This window comes from Lacerta agilis, chromosome 1, assembly GCF_009819535.1.
Source record: "Lacerta agilis isolate rLacAgi1 chromosome 1, rLacAgi1.pri, whole genome shotgun sequence".
Taxonomy (NCBI): Eukaryota; Metazoa; Chordata; class Lepidosauria; order Squamata; family Lacertidae; genus Lacerta; species Lacerta agilis.
In genome coordinates this window covers 66,585,187-66,598,392 of record NC_046312.1, presented here as the reverse complement: position 1 = coordinate 66,598,392, position 13,206 = coordinate 66,585,187, and the positions used below count along the sequence as shown (strand labels likewise).

At 42.7% G+C, this 13,206-nt stretch overlaps 1 protein-coding gene across 1 annotated transcript in view; it reads right to left on the bottom strand.

The window, feature by feature from the left end:
* IRAG1 (inositol 1,4,5-triphosphate receptor associated 1) overlaps nt 1-6,497 on the bottom strand; it is a 42,960-nt gene extending 36,463 nt beyond the window's left edge. The window contains exons 1-3 of the mRNA XM_033152521.1: nt 6,380-6,497; nt 3,079-3,232; nt 1,095-1,188 (exon numbers count right to left, since the gene is read on the bottom strand). The gene's annotated coding sequence lies outside the window, so the exon portion shown is untranslated. The remainder of the gene's footprint in view (nt 1-1,094; nt 1,189-3,078; nt 3,233-6,379) is intronic.
* Nucleotides 6,498-13,206: the final 6,709 nt, after the last annotated feature.

The window sequence follows — 13,206 nt, the reverse complement described above, 5'->3', positions numbered from 1 at the left end:
CCAATGTCATCACTCCCCAGGGATGACACCTGAGGCGGACTGCTCCCACCTTTCTCCACTACTGTTGAGCAGTTCTGCCTTCTCTCTGTCACCCAACAGCGTTTCTCCATCTTGTCTATGCAGAGGACCTGCTTCTTGCTTGTTCTTTTTCTTGTTTCAAATATAGCTGAAGAAGCTTTTTAAAAAATTATTTTAAACCTCTGTTGCAAGCCTGAGCTCATTCTGAGCTTTGGCCCACCTGACCTTCTCCCTGCAACTGTTGGCTACTCGTGTATACTCTTCCTTTGTGATTTCCCCTTTCTTCCATTTCTTGGGCCACATCTGAAGGAATTCCCCTCCTGCTTCTAAAGACCTTACAAAATGACACTGAACAAACTATTTCCAGCCTCATATCAACATCAAATAGTAATTGTTCTGTAAACCCTCTAACACTGTTATTCTAGGCTAATTTGGATGCATAGGACAAATCTAATTAATCAGATGTTTATCTTATGACTGTCCTGGGAGAGGGGGTTCTGAGGAAAACAGAATTTGGTCCATCCCACTCCCCCCACCCCCACCCCACCCCCCACCCCAATTTGGTACTGTACTGTGAACAGTTGTAATTGACACTAGACTGAAGAAGGAAACCCAGTGGGAGTTAACTGGGCATACAATCCAATGAGTGACACATTCTCCCTTTCGTGAAACAGATTTTAACATTAAGCATTTCATAAACTGTAGAACATTAGCTCAGAATGCGTATATTATACATTAATCAGAAAAGAAAACCCCCGGGCCACTACGTTCTGCTATTCTAACATTATGTAATACAATATAAATAGGTTTTGTTTAGTTCTTGCATGTTTCATAATAGCTTTGCTTAAAATAGAAAGACAGAGGATTAATCCTCACCCCAAGGCTCAGACCTCATCACGGGATACAAGGAAGTTTGTGTATCACCGAGCAATTTTAGAGAATACAATATCCAGGAAGTGATGTTCTAGGAGTTCTATTCCATAAAAGGAAAAAGTATTTAGAAATGGTTGGCCTTCTTTTTGCAGCTCATTAGACCACAATAGGGAAAGTCGAACACAAATAATCAGTAAACTTACCCTCTGAGTCACAGCTGAATACCTTGGCAAAGACTGAGACTGAAGGTGCTTCACTCCATCTTCAGTGCTGGCCTGACTGTTGACCTCAACTGCTCTGCTCAACCACAGCAAGCGTAAAAAGGGAAGCACAAACACAAGAAGCTTAAAAATAATTTCCCGGGTATCCTGGCACTTCCGTCTTTTCCTTGGGCATGACACAGGGTTCTCGCTACTTCCTCCAGAGACCCAGATTTAAAGATAGCTTTAAACCAGAGAAGGAAACCTGTGGTGCTCCATATGTTGTTGGACTACAACTCTCATCCCTGTGCTGCCAAGGGCAGAGCCAGCTATATTATATGGGGTGGGAGAGGACCTGAGTCAAGATTGCTGCAAGATTGCTCCCAAGCCCCGCCCCCCAGGCCGCCACAGATTGGTGCAAATGTAAAGTGGGTGTGGTGGGAACTCATGATGCTCCACAGCTGGCCTGGGGGAGAATCTAATGGCTGCTGCCACAACGGCATTGCTCAGGGGTGTGTGGAGCTGGCGCAATGAGTCACAACCACTGCCCACCCTGAACTGGGTAAGCGGCCACTCTCATCACTCACACCCATGCCATACATTTAAATCACACTGCTTCCCCCTAAGCATCCATGGAACTGCAGTTTACCTCACAGAGCTACAATTCCCAGCACCCTTGACAAACTACAGTTCCTAGGATTCGGGGGGAGGGGAGCCATATGCTTTAAATGTATGGTATGGATGTGACCAGTCTTCCTTAACCATTGGCCATACTGGCTGGGAGTGATGGGAATTGGAGTCACATCTCTTAGACCCCTTGCAGTGGGAATAGATTCACCACCTGGACAATATAATAATATGGGGGCCCACCCCACACTGGGGAAATGCAATGACCAAAAAAAGCACCCTCAGTGTGCAAAGAAATCTGTGCCACGTGCAATAAGCAGGTAAGAATTGGGTATGTGTTTCACAAAAGCTTGAGAATTAATAACTGAACAGTGGTTCAACACAGGGAAGATTTGGCTCTCCAGATATTGCTGAACTACACCTCCCATCAGCCCAAGCAAGCATGGCCATTGGCCAGAGATTATGATAATAGAATCATAGTATTACAGAATTGTAGAGCAGTGGTTATTTATTAAATTTCTATACCTCCCTTCACCCGAAAATAACAGGGCGGTTTACAATATAAAAACACAAAAATGCACAACATAGTAACAAACAAAACAATAACCCTCCCCACAAAGTTTAAAAGGCCATAGAGTGTTTAATTAGCCAAAGACATGGAATAAGAGGTACGTTTTTGCCTGGCGCCTAAAGATATGTAGCCAAGGCGCCAGGTAAACCTCTCTGGTGAGAGCGTTCCACAAGCAGAGGGCTACCCAAAGATGCTGGGAGTTGTAGTTCAGTAAACATCTGGAGGGTCAAAGGTCGTCCCCCCCCCCGATGTAACATGTCCTCTTTTCAAGAGAAACCACAGGTGCAAACTGATTTTCCATCACAAAAAGAAAGGCTCCGCTAAATTTTTATTGTGGCTGTGGTATTCAAGCATAGTTATTTTTGTATGATGGTCAACAACATATGGCTGCATTATTAGTTACCATAGGAACCTATTGTGGATTGCATTCAATATTCCAAGATCAAGAAGATGCGACATCTCTTTATTTGCCATGCTAGCAAACAGTTTGCTTCTCAGCAGTAGGGATCTTTTTGTTTGCTTTTTAGTACTCCAGTGGTTTATTTCAGCCTTATTAACTGTCCCTTTCAGACTTTTCTTTTAAAATGTTGCCTAATGGGAATTGCTAGAGAACACCCGAAAACAAAAGTTTAATAACTCACTTAAACAAAACATCTTCCTATTAAGGCATTCAGGTACATCATTTTAGCAATAACATCTTCTGATAAAGTGCTTACTGAAAAAGATCTTGAACTTTACAAGTCATTTTAATAAGACAATGCTCATATAACATAAATAGGTTCTCTTTACCTTTTATTGTCTTGCCCATGTTCTGTTTTATAGGCATGCCTCTCCTTGTTTAAGAGATTTTCTTTGGATCCCCGTCTTTGGCTCAGGAAGAACAGATTAGGCAATGTGCGACAACATCTCTTTCGAGCCGAAAAATGTTCTAAATTCAGTGCATCTATGATTAACACACAATATTTGAAGATCAGAAACTAGGAGGCAACATAGTGCCATGTAATTTGCAAATGCCTTTTTGGTATAAGGATTAAAGTTGCACTAACAAAAAAATGTTGCCATTGCAGCTTATTTTAAAAGTACATGTTAAATTAAATCTGTTGTAATTAGAATTTTTTTTTGGGGGGGGGACAATGACTTTGAGTTTATTTGGAGAGGAGGAGACAGGAAATCATTTTCAAGGAATAACTTAATTCCAAAATGTAGCTCATACATTTTCTGTTATTATTTGGACATTTAAGAAAGATTTTGCTTGGATATTATAGCTACAGGACAAGCAGGTTTAACAGGAGAAACCAGTAGCCTGCAACATACCTCTGAACACTATTAAAATGTCCTTTATTATGTATCCTACCATCAGATGCAATCTATCCCACCACTAATAGTCAGTACTAAGAACCAGGGAGAATAAGATGCCATCTGCCGGAGGGCCTGCAAAATGGAGACTAATAAGATTGATGCAGCCAAACCACCCAAGACAGGAATACTCAACTTGAATCCATACTGGTTTTCAGGAAAACAAGGACTAGGCTAATGCTGATAAACATCATGTATCACAGAATTGATATACTGTATCCCTCAGGTTTAAGCCAAAACAGATTCCAAGTACCGGTATATATTAAACAAGTGAGGTCCTACAACAAAATGTTGTAGGGTATCCCTGGCCCTGGTGTGTACATTACCTGAGTCTGTGACTTCGGGGCTGCAGGGAAAACAAAAGTTAGCATCAAAGTAAACAGTCCCTGCTCTAATATGGGCCTTACTTCATGGGGGCTTTGTTTTAAATTTTATTTTAATTAGTTTTTGAACATTTGAAAAGTGCAATCAATCTGCACGTAAGTCAATGGAGCATGAGCTGCAGCTCCACCTCTGACATTTGGCATTGTTGCATGCCACCAAATCACTGTGGTGTGACATTCCAAGGATTCCAGGTGCTTCCCTAGGGTTCAGTTTCCTTGGAATATGGTACAGCAGAGCCTGTGGTGTCCATAGTATGGACCATTAGTATAGGAAAGGTGAGGAAGGGGGCCCACTCATTTGCCATCTGGCACAGAGCAAATACCTTTCTTATACTAACGACCCATGCTTAGGCCATTATGGCTAATTCAACAATGGGATCTTCCATTAGATACCAACCTGTCCTCCCCCCCCCAAAAAAACTCACAACAGTATTAACAATGGAGGGCACTGCAGGGTTGCTGTGAGCTACTCTTTCCTTCATACATGGTACACACCTACAACCTGAGAAAGGTCCAACAATTTATGCCTTCGGGATATCAAAGTCTACTGGTACTTCTTCTGCATGTTCTGGTGATTTGGACTACATTAGCACAGGAAGACCTGAATCAGTATTACAGATGAATACAAATTATTAATTCTACCAAATGCAGTGTAGGATGAATACCGGTATGCTGTCCTCATTCATCAGTGGCACTTTTGCTATCAAGGTACAATGTCTCAAAACAAAGTCTTAAAACTCCAACCAAAAATAATCTTTTTACTTTTGTAAGAATAAGCAAGAAGTCAAGTTCCTAAAATACACTGGACTGGGTTTAGAAGCCATAGAGACTTTTCCAACACAAATTTCATATGCAGGTCTCAGGAGACTATTTATTGTAAGTTTCCATGGTATTTATGGCAGCATTCACATCCACTTTAAATGCTTTTAAAATTGGCACCAGTGTGTTATTTCATCCAAACTAGTGGACTCCATGTTAATAGAAAATACTTGTTACTTGCCCAATTCTATTTTGTTTAATTGAAGGATTTTAATTTCACAGTAAAGCCACTGAAGTACTGTGAAATGCATTTCATCAGTTTTCCAAGTTTAAGTGACCAGAACCTTAACAGAACTAGTTGTACAGTACTACTGTCTGAAACAAAACTCCAAGAGGCAACTGACTAGGACACTGGGTTTCCCTCCATTTCTACAGTGCCTGCTAAAGTTAAGTATCTAAGGACTGATTCATAGGACCACATTTACTGCTATAACTAACAATCTAAAAGTTTTATTATTTTAAAATAGATAACACAGGTATAGCCTTTTATTATCATGCAAATGCAGTTTTCCAATACAGGGCCAAATGTGTTTAGATGACTTCAGAACTACCAACTAATCTGGTTCTGTGAACTGTTGCACAGTGCGACGCCACAATTCTCAGTTTACAGCATTTGCAGATAGTAATGTTATTAAGCTGAGTACCTGATTTGTCTGAACCTACAAGGGAGCAGACCCTTACCACTATTTCAAGACATAGCCATGGCTTGCAGAATCGTGGATCCCTGGCCTCAGTGCTTCCATTCTGGGGGAAAGGGGTGTCAGAGTCACTTGGAAGTATAGGCTGGGAGCCAAGCTCTGGCTCAGACAAAGCTCATAGCTTAAGCAAAAAGTAAGCCTAGGCTCCTGCTGTGTAATGCTAGTTAAAATGCAGGGTGAAGGTAGTCAATGTGGTGCCCTTAAGATGTCGTTGGACTCCTGCTCCAATTATTCCTGACCAGTGCCCATGCTGGCTGGAGCAGATGAAAGTTGGAGCCAGTGTTCGAAACTCCCATTGTTCTAGGTGCATTTTGCGACAGGGAATTTCATTAGCGCAAGCAGTTTCTGAGCTCTGGGTGCAGTACCTTTTTCTGCCTCCCAGCTACTCTCTGAAGACTGAAGAAGAGACCCTCTTAAAAATATTAGGGGGGTGGGCAGGTGAAGGACTAGACCATATGAAAAATGAGCATAATATTTTAGCTGCAGTTCATTCATTTTCAGCTTTGTATTCTTGTTATTAAAAAGCGCACCTAGACATTCCATTGTTGTGCCCATAGGTTCAGGTTGTATATGTGTAAACACAAACCATAAAGACACCACAGTCCCTACTGAGCATCATTTCTAAAAGGAAACACGAACCCTGGGTAAAGCACACCTGAACTCCTTGGAATCTTTCACCATTTGGGAGATTGGGGTGGCATGCAACAAAACATAAGAACTGTCAAGTTATTCATCGCTGAGCTGAGCTGAGTTGAAGGTGGGGGAACCATGATTACTTGATTCTTTGCTCAATGTATAAATATACAGTAAGTTTAGAAATTAAGTTGTTCATACCTATAAGTGATGTTGGAAGCCTGGAATCATCATTTTCAATGAGGTATGTAGCTTTCAAGCTCAAGAAGGGAAAATAAATTGGCAACACAAGTGTTGACTTAGACCAAGCAGTAGCCTCCTGTTTAATATTTAAAAAAGAGCAAAGGTCTGTGAGACAGAAACTTAAGTTTTACCCAACTACCAACTTATGGAAGGCAGATCCTCCTATCTGTCTTAAAATACTTTCCCCTCATTCCTTCCAACTTGATACAATTCTCTAAACCTTTTAAATGCCACTTATCGAAATCAGCATTCACTATGGAATAAGCATTACCTTTAGACACAACACAACCATCCATTTCAGAAGGGTAGCCAAGTTAGGTTGTTACAACAGAGAGTCTGATGGCACTTTGAAGTCAGATTCATTGTTGGATGAGTTTGAAGTCAGGTAAACATCAGTAGATACACATATACAGGGTGGTGGGGAGAGAAAGCAGTAGGCCAAAAGGCCATTGAATGCAAGCAGACACAGTCTGTGACATTTCTAGGCTGTATACACATTGGTCTGGTTTAAAACACAGGCCATTTTCTCAATTTGGATAGAGGTGCACTAAAGTAAAGAGAAAACATACTTTCATTGTTATGTTCTTTGTGATATAGTTTTGGTAGCTATGCTGGTCCATCTGAACAAGAATTGAAATAAGTGGGACAGTAAGTGTAGGTGGATACTGTCTCACATGCTCTACTGTGAGTCAAGGCCAGAAGAATAACCTCTGTGAGTCAAGGCCAGAAGAATAACCTCATAGTGTTTCAACCAGGTAGATACTTAAAAAATTAAATGGCACAGATTAGCATCTGCCTAGATTTAAGAGGTTACATGAATGCCATTTTACAATGAAGCAAACAATACCAAATTAAGCAATGAAAATGGCTGATGAACTTGAAAACTAAATTATAATGCATGGCATTTTGCATATGTGGTCTCCTTGTTCCTCATTCTTGGCTGCATTTTATGTCTTCCACTAACCATAGAGCATACAGAGTCATTATTTTTCACAAGCAAAAGGAACACTTTGCCAAATGCATTTACATAAAAGCACAGCACACAAAAACTTGAAAGATGATTCAAGACAGCCAGCCATACGGGAGTATGTAATTTGGCCAGCTGCCCATGGGTTTGGACACCAGAGAATACCACTGGGATTACAATGAAAATGTTAAATAGTTATCCCACATTGCTTATTTATTTTTAGTGGCATCAGCTCTAGTTCAACCAAGAGTTCTTTGACCAAAAGCCTGTTTACATAAAGTTCAGGCTGCTTGCATGACAAATTGCTTGGTTCGCCTTGTACCACTAGCCTTGGTAGAAAGACTCCAAGGAAACGTTAAGTGTTCTGGTTGTGGAACTTCCTGATATTCTTCATGCCCACATACTTGCTCACTCTACGTCTAATGAATGAAGCAACCCCCCAACTCAAGTCTTTATTAGAGGCTTTAGAGCAATATACTTTTGGATAAATATGACACTTCTGTTTAAAGAACATGAAAGAGTAAATTGTCACGCAGCAAAGTTAATTGGAAATCTGTTTTAGTTAATTTCTATGTAATGTCTCAGCTTCCATTGATTAGCTAATACCAGTGTCAAAGAAAGACACTTGCTCCCCCGCTTAGGCTAGCAAGAAGGGAACCCTAGGAAAGGAGAGATCTGCCAAATGTCAGTCTTGAGGTCTTTAGCCCACCCTGAACGTGTCTCTGTCCTGCATCTTGGAATTCCCTAAATGCCGAATCCCTTTTTAAAAGAAAGTCAAGATCCTTTTCAAAAACTGCAACCAGATTTGAATTTGTGATGGAGGAAGAGCTTAGGCCTCGACATGTCTGATAAGTAGTTTCAATTGGTGTTTTCTAACTTAATAAATGAGAGTGATTTAACTTTTTAACAAAACAAAACAAAAAAACCCCAGTTCGCTCGCTGCAGCCTTAAAATGCGGCGCCGCGCGGCTCCGGTGCCGGCCGGCGCCCCTTCCGACCGGCGCTCCCTGACTTTTTTCCCATAGGAACGCATTAATTAAATTTTAATGCGTTCCTATGGGAAACGGTGCCTCGCAAGACGAAATTTCCGCAAGACGAAAAGTCTTGCGGAACGAATTAATTTCGTCTTGCGAGGTACCACTGGAGTTCTAAAAGCTCTATTATCTGAAGCATGGGAGAGCACTTTACCAGTCTAGAAAATCTACAACTCAAATGTTTTATATTTTGTAAATCACTGTGAGGTTTTTTACAATCAAGCGGTGTATAAATTTTATGGAATGAATGAATGAATGAATTCTACTTGGCACAGACTGGAAGAATGAACGTTCCCCACATCGAATGGGGTGCACGTTTTGCATGATCACGAGTAGCCCCCTGGGATCACGGTGCAGCTCCTGGCAGTTGGGTCTGGCAATGCCTTCCCAGGTTGGATACCTGTGGACTCCACCTACTCCAGCAGCCGCCCAATCCCGGCTGAGGAGGTGTTGCCAGGGGGATTGGCCAGGTAGAAGGAGGGATTATACAGTACACACAATAGAACTTGAGTCATACCTGGGAAGCAGCCGTCGGATTCAGAGCTTCCCCACCCTCCACTCCCTCAATTGATGTTTACGTTGCAGGTTAACCACCTTCTTTTCCACAGCCACACAGACACGCAGGCGCTGCTATGTCAAGGTCGCTGTTGAAGGGCCGGAAAGGACTTTCCCTGCATTGGCAGGTTTCGCCTTTCCCGTAGCAATTTGTCACAACTTTGGCGGTTGCAGGCCTTGGGCGGAATCCTTTAGTCATCTACAAAATTGGGGGTGGGGTGGGGCGGTGACCCCCGCCCCCATTGCGGCGTCGATAACAGGGTTCCCGTTAAAGGGATCTCAGGGGGAGGCATTGACCATACGCCCTGAGGTCGTCACTGCCCTCCCCCTCCAGCGCCGGCGAACGGGGGGGGGGCAGGCTATCTGCTTGAACATATGTTCTCCAGAGCTGGCCCTCTTCCCACTCATGCTGGATAACCCTGAAATTACCCAGAACCCCGGCTGGGGGACTGGGAAGGATAAACACCCAATGCCTGAGCCAAGGTCTCCCTACATCTGAATATTAATAAAGTTGTGGCCAATTTAATCCAATAGAACGTTGTCACGTGTCGTTATTTCCCTCAGGGGCTGCCCGGGGTTCAGGGGACTCCACCTGGCCATGCAAAAGAATAAGAAGGGAAGGCATCAGTCCAAAGACAAAGGTGGTGGGTGGGTGCTTAGGCTGCCAAATCCTGTTTAATTGGCCCAGTGCATTTCAAAAAAAGTATTTTTACAGGAGTAAGGGCTGTAGCTCTATGGTACAGAATCGGCTCTGCGTGCACGTTCAATCACTGGCAGGTCCAAGTATGGTTAGAAATGTCCCTAGTCTGAAACTCTGGAGAGCTGCTGCCAGTTAGTGTAGACAATAGTAGGTGAGATGGACCAATGGAATGAATCAGTAAAAGGCAGCTTCTTATATGCTGCTCTACATTTATCACCTAACAACTTAAGGTTGCAGTCTTATATGATCTATTGAGCTCAGTGAGACTGTGGTTGTGTATACACAATACATTTAAAGCACACCTATCCTAAGAATCCCGGGAACTGCAGTATACCACACACACACACAATTCCAAGCACCCTTAAGAAAGGACTGTTCCCAGGATTTTTAGGGCTGGTTCTTTTAATGTATGATGTTGATGCAGCCTTACTTCTCCATATAGAATTGCGCTCATTTGGGTCCACAATATGCAACACCAAGAAAAGCAATACAAAAAGGGTCGGTTCCAACCCCATGGATTTCACATTTCTGGGTTCAGAGTGTGAAGAGCCCAATATACAGCCCACTCTTAAGCATGGCTGCTCAGAAGTAAGTTCCACTGATTTCAATGACTTTTGCTTTGAACTCCATACTGCAGCACCTAAAATGCAGCCACACCCACCCACCCACCCTATAAAGCATATGGCAGGTGGTGGTGGTGAAAGTCCTGCCCTAGTATGATTGATTTCTTTATAGGAAATATAAAGAAACAGACTTCCTGTCCAAGAAAAGGGTGGCAATAAGCTATTATCAATTCTCACATCGGTTAAAGAATATAATTGCCATAGTAACAAGGAGTAGGCACTTAAACAGGGCAACAGACTTTTTATAGCATCTTCTTGGCTGTCAAACTGGCATGTGCTTTTATATTCACAGCAAATATAAGGTGGCAGTGGTGGGAGGATAGTACAGAATGTGGTACAGGATTCATCCTGAGTAATGCAGAACAGCAGCAGAAGGGGGGAAGCCTTCAAAACAGAAAAGCAAACACAAAAACAGGACATTTAGATGAAGACCTTTTTTTTAAAAGGAAGACTTTTTCTTTTTAACCAATTCTCATCAAACCTAGTACGAGGGGGAAATAAGTTTCCCTTCCTAATGCTTGAGAGGTAGTGGTTAAATTAACAAATCATTAGCTGAATGTCCCCTATTCAGATCTCAGTTCAAAAGAGGATCTTACAGAATTGTGGGAATACGTTTTAAGGTGCTCCTGCACCTGTTTGCTTTAAGGTAACCTTCCGCGCTTCGCACGGAAGGCAAGGAGATCCGGCAGAGGTTGCTGCCCGGATCCCTCCGCGCTTGGGGCAAAGCGCGCCAAGACAAGCCTAATTAACGGTCAGTTAAGAGTTTCCCGCCCAGAAACTCACCTAGATACAATGTTGTGATTGGTTATTGACGATGTTATGACGATGTTCAACTTCCTAATAAATAGCCCTGCTCTCTGTAGCGGTGTGGAGTGTGCGCGAGACAAGCCAAGAGAGAACATCCGTGCGAGACAAGCCAAGAGAGAAACCGAAAGAGAAACCAAGCCGCACAGAGCAGTAGAGCGCAACTTCACCATTGACTGCAGTCTCTTAGTATTTATTTCATTTTATTTCAAAAAGTTTATTTGGCCTCCTTAGTTTTGGCCGCTTCTTTAGCTTTGCCTATCTTTCCTATCCGGAAACCTCCGGAACCTTCAGAAACCTTCAGAACTCCCAACAACAATCTCACGACCTTCAGGTTCATAACCAGCGGACCCTTTCACGGCCAGTGGGAGCAGGAACTCCGGGAATTACTGGTCGTCCCAGATGCTTATGACACAGAATAGTCATAAGCAGAATAGTCATAAGCAAGTCACTACCTCTCTCTCTCAGCCTTCCACCTGTAATAAAAGGTTAAATCCTCTGGACTGTTTAACAGGACTTTTCTAAGATTACCAAGATGCAGTAATGAATGGGAATTAAATATGTTTATTGTTACTACTATAGCAACAACAAAAAGACAAACCACTAAATATATTGATATGCAGGAAATAATCAAAACTGGCAGATAAATTGTCTTATATATGATCTTGGCAGCACAAATAGTAATTGCAATTCAATGGAAAACAGCCCAAAATCTTACACTGGACACTTGGCACAACTCATTCTGGAATGGAGAAAATCCACATAATTTGAGATTTCAACAAAGACTAGAACATGTGTCTGCAAACTAAGGTCTGCGGGCCGGATCAGGCCCAATTGCCCTCTGGATCCAGCCCGCGGATGGTCCTGGAATCGCCGCTTGGATTGGCATGATTGTTTGGGCTGTGCCAATTTTATTGCAATTTTTTTGGGGGTGCCATTTTCCTCCCCTCCCTCCCTCACACACACACACCGTGGAGGCTCCTCCTCCCTCCTCCTGGCTTCTCCCCACCCTGTGGAGGAAGGGAGCTGGGCTTTGATTAGTGCCAGCCAATCCAAATCCTCGCCACCCGCGCGCTGAGGCATGGCTCAGACTCACCACCCGCCCACTGGCCTTTCCATCCATGGCCGCATTATGGGCATCATGACAGGCACGTCGCGGGCCTTCAGCTGGAGCTTGGTGTGCCTGCTGGTCCCACACCTGGTGCCCGAGAAAGCTGGCCCAGAAAGGAGAGGTGCCGCCACCACTGCTGGCTCCCAACTGCAGGCAGAGTGGCGGAGGAGGTAGGAAAGCAGGGGAGGGGAGGGGCTGGGGGAGAGAGAGAGACGCCCCTCTCTGCCGCATGTGCATGCGTGCGTGCGCAGTCCAGCCCACCACAAGATCTGAGGGGTGGTGAACCAGCCCCCTCCTAAAAAAGTTTGCTGACCCCCCGCCTGGACTAGAACCTCCAAACACTTTTTATAAGATTTGGCATTCCTTTGTGACATATACATCCTTTTCAAGACAACCTTTGTCACAAGCCTGGAAAACCTGACATTATACTTGATGATCTGATAAAGCTGATAATCTTTACTTGGACTTTATTATTTTAACTTATGTGCAATTACTTGTTTTACATGCCTATTTTATAGTTTTGTTTTTATCTTTTAATTTTTGTCTCTTATAATTTTTCTTTCTGTTTCATGTACATTCTAAAATGAAATAACAATAAAAACTGTACAAAAACATTTTTTTAAAATGGCAGAGAAAATGTTGCATATCACTATGTAATAATACTCAGCAAGGATAGTGTCTTGCTCAGAGTTAAAATTGGACACCCTCTTCTGTGATTAGACACAAGCACCAATCCTTAATCATTTTAGAAGACAATCTCACTAAATTTCACCAAACTCCCTTGTAAGCATGCATGCTTAGAATCAGGATTTCATTGTGGTAATATGTGTACACTTGTCTAAGGAAAACAAGCTTAGCTATTCCATACAAGGCTATTTCTGAATCAATTCCAAAACACAAAAATAATTAAAAGTTCTTAGGTCTTTTTTAGCTTTTCTGTTTGGATTATGTATCAGCCTTGTTCAGCATAGTGGGGTGTGTTTTTCAATTAG